The sequence below is a fragment of the Perna viridis genome, chromosome 13 (assembly GCF_037379345.1).
Source record: "Perna viridis isolate PV_CMFRI_1.1 ecotype Kerala chromosome 13, ASM3737934v1, whole genome shotgun sequence".
In the NCBI taxonomy this organism is placed as follows: Eukaryota; Metazoa; Mollusca; class Bivalvia; order Mytilida; family Mytilidae; genus Perna; species Perna viridis.
In genome coordinates this window covers 30,240,455-30,249,425 of record NC_142457.1, presented here as the reverse complement: position 1 = coordinate 30,249,425, position 8,971 = coordinate 30,240,455, and the positions used below count along the sequence as shown (strand labels likewise).

The 8,971-nt window shown below is 31.8% G+C and overlaps 1 long non-coding RNA gene across 1 annotated transcript; it reads left to right on the top strand.

The window, feature by feature from the left end:
- Nucleotides 1-4,047: 4,047 nt before the first annotated feature.
- On the top strand, nucleotides 4,048-8,727 carry LOC148600293 (uncharacterized). Its single transcript, XR_015918210.1, has 3 exons — nucleotides 4,048-4,117; nucleotides 6,565-6,662; nucleotides 8,548-8,727. It is a non-coding gene; the product is annotated as an uncharacterized LOC148600293 (long non-coding RNA).
- Nucleotides 8,728-8,971: the final 244 nt, after the last annotated feature.

Here is an 8,971-nt window from a genome sequence, read left to right as displayed (position 1 = left end):
GTTCAATGTTGTGAGGCAATGAAATCTTTAGTACTCATAACATGTAAAAATTATAAGCCCCATATCATTTATTTGAGTTTGATATCATAATATTTATTTATAATGATCGCTTCATTTTTTCGGGGGTTGTTCTTCCGATCATCATTTATAAACCCCATTTTACTTTGGAGGGGTTGAGAATTATGACCCCCATTCTCTGCATTGGGGTTTTGGGTTTAAAGCGATGCTATATTACTGACGATAATGAGTATGATGATATCAAAGATGATAATGTTGATGTTGCTAATGGTAGAGATAATGGTGATGATCACGTTACAAATGAACATGATGAGAACATAAATGATAATAAACATGATGATACACATAGATCTGGAGAAAATGGTGATGACAATGGACAATCTGAAGAGGAACTAAACCCGATGGCCTCTGGAACAATTAGATAACTCTCTTGTTGATTCATTAGTTAAAAAGTCATGAAAAATCAACTAGCCACTTCCCCCTTCCGTCTACATCACAGCCCCCTCCTCATCACTTTAAGCCTGTCCCCTACGAATAAATAGTGATACTGAGATGACTGATGTGGAGATGGCTGTAAATATGGTGAAAATTCGCCGCAAAAGATTGGTAAATGGTCCAAAGTTTTCGAAAGATAAATTGAAAAAGATAAGATTGGATCCAAGAAACAAGTTAACACAATCAAATTCATACGATTAAATCTTTTTTCAAATTATTATTATCTTTCAGATGATAAGTATTGTTTCTTATAATGTATATGATCTTCGAGAGTTGACAAATTTCAGCAGTTATGTACTTACTGTTCTGAAAATTATTATGATGTCGTAGGAACACAAGAAACGTTTTGGTCAGAAGATTTAATTGAGAATTTGTATAAGTTCTGGAATGGTAAAATATTTCATTCATGTAGTGATATTCAAAGACAAGGTGTAGCCTTTTCAATAAACAACAAAATAGAAAATGAAGTAAAATATATACAGGGTTTCGATGGTAGGTGTATTTAAATACAACTTCACCAGGATGACAAAGTTTTTGACATTGTTAATTTGTTAATTGTTATGCTCCTAATTTAGCCCTTGAAAGGAGCAAGTTTTTTTGGTAGCATACTAGATAAGTTATCTGACCCCAAAAATGTCATTCTGTTGAGGGATTTGAATACATCTATGCAACACTTGATAGATGTGGCAAATCACAACACATTGAAGACAAAGCTTATAAATCTATTAGTAAATTTTGTGACAATTTCAATCTTTATGATGTATGGCGCTCAAGGAATCCAAATGCTCGAGTGTACTCTTGGCGCCGAGTGGTTCAAACTATTCTCATTCAGAGTATGATTGGCTTCATGTTTATTCCAAAATATTTTTTTCTGTTTTAGTCAAAAATATGTATCATAAGCACAACACTTTCAGTGATCATTCTTTAGTAGTTTTAAATATAGATTTTTGTGAAGTTGAGAGAGGTCCAGGATTATGGGTGTTTAATAACACACTGATGAATAGTTTGTTTTAAAAATTGAGAAATTAATAGCAACTGAAAAACAGTGTAGACTATATGATGACAAACCACTGATTTGGTATAATAATTTAAAATTGGAGATTAAATAACTATGTAAAGTTGTGTCAAAAGTTAAATTGCGTGCCTAAAAATCGGAATATTTTAAAATTCAAAGAAAATTCGAAAAGTTCTCTCTTGCTGTGTCAAATGATGAAGAGTTTGATATAAAAAAAATGGAGGAATTAAATTATAACTTAAAAAGACACGAAGACATAATCTGCAAAAGAGCTATATTACGCTCTAAAGCTCAATGGGTTAAAAGGTGATAAAAATTCTAAGTATTTTTAGAGCTTCCAAAGTATAAACAAAAAATTAATGCTATCAAAGAGTTGAAAACAAATGTAGGTATCATTGTAAATACAACTGAACAAATTTTAGAAGAAGTGAAGTCTTTTATAAGAAGTTGTATTACTGTACGCACATTACCAAGAATAGCGCACATGAGTTTTTAGATTCTATTACCTAAAAAGTTCCGGAAAATGATATGGAAAATTTCAGAAGCTGATTTTACTTGCGTCGAAATTAAAACGGCATTATTTAGTATGACAAAAAATAAATCGCCGGGTCCGGATGGTTTAACTGGGGAATTTTTTTGCAAGTTTATCATATGTTTGAAAATATTCTTATGAACATTTTTAGAATTATTCAAGAAGAGCAGATTATGACTAGATCAATGAGACATGGGGTTATAACCTTAATCTATAAAAACATAGGTGATAAAAATTTATTAAAGAATGTCAGTCCGATTTCTTTGGTATGCGTTATTACAAATTAACTGCTCGCATCATGTCGAACAGAACAAAATTCGTTCTGCCGAAATTAATATCGAATAGCCAAATGTGTTGCATTTTAGGTCGTGACATTGCTGATACAGCTTCTAGTATTCGAGATGTCCGCTTTCCGTCTTATTGTACGTTATGGTGGCAGAACCGATAGGACAAGCCATAGCTAAAAATCAAAGTATACGCGGGGTAATTATTCCGAAATCTGATAGAGAAGCGCGAATATTACAACACGCAGATGACACGAATATTTTCACAATTGATAAAAAAACTTAATAGATGAAGTTTTCAATGTTTTGAAACTTTATAGTGTGGCGTCTGTTGCGACAATAACCAAACATAAATCAGAAATAGTGTGTCTCGGGTCCAGAACTTTATCTGATAATGAGCTAAATAAATTAGAAATACAGAGATCTGAAGATGTTACAAAAGTGATAGGCATTTACATTGGTAAAAACTATGGAAGGGGATATCCGCCATAAATATGTTCACGCGTTTCTTTTAACTTTTAACTTTGTTACTTGCTCATTTGTTCTCTGTATTTTCTCTCTTTGTTAATTGAAGATTGTTTAAATGTTAATTCGTGAAATGTATGTTAGCGCTGTAACTTGCAGTTTGTACGTATCTTTCTTTGCTTAATGTCGTGTCTTTTTCTGTGACATATTTCTTTTACATTTCTACAATTATTAATTTGTAAAATACTTCTAACCCTGAAAGTCGTAGTTTCCAATATCGCTTCTTGTTGAAAGTCTTAAATTAGTGATTTATACTGGTTATGTACAAATTAAAACACGTTTCTTTTAAAATCGACACGACCGACACGGTTACAAAGAACGCAATAACATATGACGAATGAAGAATAAACATGTTACTCATGAGCGATTTTTCACCGGAAGATCGAGCGGTTGGAATAAAAACAGGACAGGCATTTTCCGATACATATTTGGCTATAACTTTTGTTTTATTTAAGGTTCCGCTATAGGAAAATGTCAGTTGTTAATTTCTTCGTTATTACACCATAAAAAGACTTGAAACTTGGCCAAGAAGTTAATTTGTTACTATCTTCATATTTTAATGTTATGTTGATATGCCACTTATCACAAGTAGTGTAATTATGGAAAAACATGTAGTTATTTTGAGAATTTTAAAAAAAGTGGAGCCACTACAGTACACATTTAAATAATACCAAATTGTTACCTTTATCTAGTGCAAGTTACCCCTTACATGTAACGAATTTCTGTATTTCACGCCCTTCATGGTTACTTTCACTTTCAATTTAGCATGGCAGAAGCCGCCGTTTTCTAAATCTTGGTGGACAAAGAGTGTAAAAACAATCTAAAATCTCGGGTGATACAGAACCGATCTGGTCAGTGCCGACAACATTTCATCCAAAACATATCTTTGCATAACTGTAACTAAAAAGTATTAACGTTGATAGTCGTTTTCATTAGAAACTGCTGTTTGCATCCTGCACAACTAGATCTGTCCAAATTGAAAGTAGATTGATGTATTCCTACGCTCTAAAATGTATTAACTATTTTTAATTTTACAATGAAGTTAAGATTACTCTTCTAAATTTTGAACATGCTCTGAAATGGAAAAAAAATATTCATCTTATACTGTCACGTGTATTTATACTACACTGTACAACGTTTCGTTATCGGTTTATTTTACGACGTATGACATCCGGTTACATGTGAGCTGCTATTCGGTGACGCCAAGGATGTAAACACAGAGACAGAATGTTTGATAATTAAAAATTGGTGAGAATATGCGGGTATTCATCTACTTTTTATATACAATCGACTTTTATTTAAACTTTTCGTCAGGTTGTCAACGCAATCAGTTGCAAAAATTCAACCATTCTCGATCATTTAAATGTTCAAATGGTTTCATGCCCCATCATCGGCCATATTTACCACGCCTTTTGTGGCAACTTATTTACTTTAATTAAACATTTTTTTAACTGAACTGTTAAGGTTTCAGTCGTAAATATGTATAAAATTTTACTATTAAACGATTAAAAAGTATTTTTTATGATTATCTTGATATTTGTCGTATGGACACGTAATATATGGAGGGCATTTTCTTACATGCTGTCCTGTCTTTAGCAAAACACTACAAATTAGGCTAAAACTCCTGTTTAGGGGATCCCTTAAATAGTGCTTTCTTTTTCTATCCATTATAGAATAATATGGGGTAGGCATTGCCTAAATCAGTGAGCGCCCTGAACTTTACCATACATATACTGTCTGTGCGAGTCTCATAGTCATAAAAATAATGGCATTACAAAGAGGGAGTGTCAACTCAGATGAAATGTTTTGCTTCACAAATGCAATATTTTTGTTTATATTTAGGCAGCAAGCAAAATCATTTTTTTTTATATGAAAATCTGTTTTTTTTTAATTAATGGGGAGTTTGTTTTTAATAAATGAATAACTTGGAACAATTTTTCCCCAAAATTCCAACCCCATGAGCATACCCCTTTCCCCTTGCTCTCAAAATGGTCAATAACTTTATAGCACTTCGCAATAATTTACATGTTTTATCCCTTAAGGGCATCTCTAGCAACATCCATTTCAGTTTTGACCTGTCAGATCAATCTGTACAGATATCAGAAATCTTACAATTTTCTACGAAAACAAAATTCAGATGACAGCAATAAATTCCAAACAAGAAAATGATTGCCTTTCCTATCTTAGAAAAGCTATGCTTCAGTTTTGATTATATAATATTGAATTATAAAATTTGTTTTTTTCGGAGGCGGGTTAGGTTTTTGACAACAGCAACAATAGAACAGTAAAGGAAGTATATTTTTATTTTCTTTCTTTTTTCGAAGAAATATTTGAAATCTTGTTCCATGGACAAACAGACTGTGGTTGAGACAACTCTTTCTATGATAATGATAAAAAAGATATACATGTAAAAGAATTATACTTGATACTTCAAGAATTTTCAAAAGACCAACTGGGCCCATCCATAAAAAATAATTGTAATAGCGACTCAAACCCATTATAATGGAGTAAATGTTATGAATAAATAAATAATATTTAAAACTAAAGTATGATTGTCTGTTAATATCACTGATCTAAATACTACCTTGAACCATCGAGTATAAATGACAAACTGAAGAAATGACATTGATTTTGAACAGAAGAAGGGATATGGACAAAGACAAAAAAGATGTTAAAATCCATTTAAAAGATGCAGATTTGCAAAATTTAATGCACGGATAATTGGACAGATTAGGTTTCAAATTCCACACCAATATAAATGAATAATTATCCAATCGTTTGTTGTATTAAATTTTGTCACATTAAGATGATATTAAAAGGTTTTCTTTAGAAAAGAGCATGTAAAACTGAAATTTTGGCAGTGAGTAAAACTGATAGTTGGTAACTTTGGAAAAAAATCAGCAAAGCAGAACGAAATGTTAACTCGATTTTAAACTCATCAAGATAGGCTCGCTAACCAAAAATCAGCTCAATAACTGCAAGCGTTTAAAAAAAAGTGTCGAAAACTTAAATTTCGGTAAATTCAAGGGCAATAACTCTGACAAAAATAAGTGAAGCCGAACGAAAACCATACTTGATCTGTAACTCATCAGGGTAGACTCACATACCAAAAATCAGCTCAATATCTGCAAGCATTTAATAAAACAAAACAGCGCAGAAAATTTAAATTTCAGTAATTTTTTCAATGTTCAAGGGCCATAACTCGGACAATAATCAGCCAAGGAAAAACGAAATGTTAAATAGATCTGTAACTAATCAAGGTTGACTCAGATACTAAACTCTGCTCAATATCTGCAAGTGTTTAGAAAAAGTGCTGAAAAAAACTTTTCTTCTGGATGGACAGACAGATGGAATGCAAATGTAAAGTCCCCTTCGGCTAAAACAAAATGGCAAACAAGAAGAAACTAGATGAACTAGTAGGGGGTCCATGGGAGGGTTCTGGTGGTGGAAACACATTTTCATTGGAAAATTTTGTTACATGTGTGCTTAATGTATTGTAAAATTAGTAAATAACAGCCTAGAAACCACTTTTTTTAATGACACTGTAACCCTATCTTTTCAAAATCTCTAGGTCTGTAACATTTGATAAATGTAATGTTTTTCCAGCTGTCCCTGGATTAAAAGACCCTTCTGACAAGTATATGTACATGTACATAGTCAGTTTTGAAAAAAAATTGTATACTTTTATTTTTCAGGTTGTTCTATGGATAAAGTGATAGATCCATACAAATACAACAAATTTAGTACCAAGATATGTAGATGGAGATAGATTAAGATGTAGACCTTATTTTAGGTATTTCATGTATATATTTTACAGTTACAGAGTGTAAGTTCAATTGACCTCTGACTCATTGTTTTAAAATGATTTGTAAGTATCAATTAATCTTAGATAGGATGGATTTTCCTAGAAAATGGTCAAAGGGGTTAACTTTTTTAAGAGGGGACTTAGTGTTAAATAATTAACAATTTAGGCTTGTCGTCTGGATGGGGCCTCTATATTTTGAATCGATTTCTTTAGTAAATGATAAGTAGCAAGAAAAGCTTGAATAAGATTAATTTTAAATTTTTCAAAGAAAAGTGAAGGCGGAGGGGGGGGGGCTACTTTTTATTTGCGGTCATGTATTGGTATGTGGGTGTTGTCGTTGTCTGTAGACACTTGTTTCTTTTTTTGCCATAATTGGAGTACTGGTTGGTATTTATTTATAAAATCTTATAATGTTACAAGGTTACAAACTCCAAAAGGAAGGTTGTATTGATTTTGGGGTTTATAGCCCAACCGTTTTAGAATAAGGGGCCTAAAAGGGGCATAGAAAAGCATTTGATAGAATTAGGAATGTCTATGATATTGTTCCTTAACATTCTATAAAATGGTCAGACTTGGATTGATTTTGGGGGTAAAGATTTGAACTTTTCAGAAATTAGGGACCAGAAACATGTTTTTTCTTGATGCCCAAACAATATCTTGACTATTAGGGAATGAATCTTTTTGAAATTGTATTTCATGGTAATATACATGTACAATGTACCACCAAAGGAAGAGTGGGATTAATTCTTGGGGTTGTGACTTGAGCCGAGTAAGAATAAGGAGTCACTATTGGGCCATGAAAAACAGTTTCTTTTATTATTTCTGGACAATAACTTGAGTGAAAAGAAATGGATCACTTTAAATTGTACCACAAGATGCCATTTTTCCACAGGAAATTTGGGATTGATTTTTACAGGTTTTTACTAGAACCATTTTGGAAGAATGGCAAAAAAAGTGACTAAATTGGTTCTGGTAAAATTTTTATCTTGTGTCAAATATCTAATCGTAATCAAATTTCGTAGCTGTGTCAGGTTTAAATGGTGTGTCCATACTGTTTTTCAGGGTGTTTTCCAAATGTTCAGGGTTCAATCTCTGCAGTCATATCAAGCTGACCCTGCAAAGCATTTTATTCGAGTTTACCTTCAAATTTGTAGCTGGCAGCAATACAAATTTAATAGAATTAATTCTACAGTTGAGCATAAAAGGAGGGTTAATTCTATATTGGTATTGGAATTGAATATTTCTAAAGAGTAAAAACGTGTGCTCATGGGGTAAATGTTGCCATGCTCACCATGGTTGTTTGATTCAATCATCTCTCAGGGGCCAATTTTGAACTTAACTCCTTATTCTTCCCCCAAAATGGCATATTGAATGAAAAATCTTACAATATTAAACTGAAATCCCAATTCCTTATTTACCCTGAAAAGTTTGTTAATCAAATCAACAACATTGTCCTTATTTTAAGGGTTACAAAAAGAAATTTGTTTAAGGTAATGTGTATATTTTTCACATACATGTATATACACATGTACATTATCATTTCAGCAAATTTTTTTTAACTTGCAAAGCTCTATCGTTTTTTTTTCTTAAACATTGTTGTAGTTGCTTTAATTGGTTAATTTTATTTCCTTTATATAATCCTAACACATTGAATTAGATCCAAATGGCCTTCCATATTGTTCTCACTAAAGAGAAAGTGGAAGTAGCTATAAATAGAAATGAAAGTTGTCCCAATATAAATGGCTTCCATTTAAATTCATTTTGAGTAATTTACTTGTTACAATTAAGTATAGTTTTAAGATTTAGAATCGGTTAAAAAGGGTAATTTGCACTAGATACATGTTTGTTAAATATTTTTGTTTACATTTTATAGGTAAATATGGACTTACAAAAGATGTGTATTTAATGGCAGTCTGGCACCTTTATATGCAAGAATTACAGTAATGGAAAAATGTTTTTAAATGGCTTAGAAAGCTTGTGCTAAATGGGAGGAACATTTTAGTATATGATATGATGTTATTATGGCATACACTTATAAAATATTGAACTTTCAGTTTTTGGTTTGTTTTCCTTTAGCGGAACCTTAATGACATTCAAAAAATTGAAAGGATTTCTAAAGAAGAGTAAATGTGCTTTTAAATGATTAAAAGTATTTTTTAATATCGAATAATAAAGCGAAAATTTTGACAGGACGAACTTTTGCTGACAAAATAATTGCGATGAAAAGGGGGACATGTTGATGAATAAAGTTCATTATTCATAAAATGTGTCATTTAAGTCAACTAATGTTTACTTAT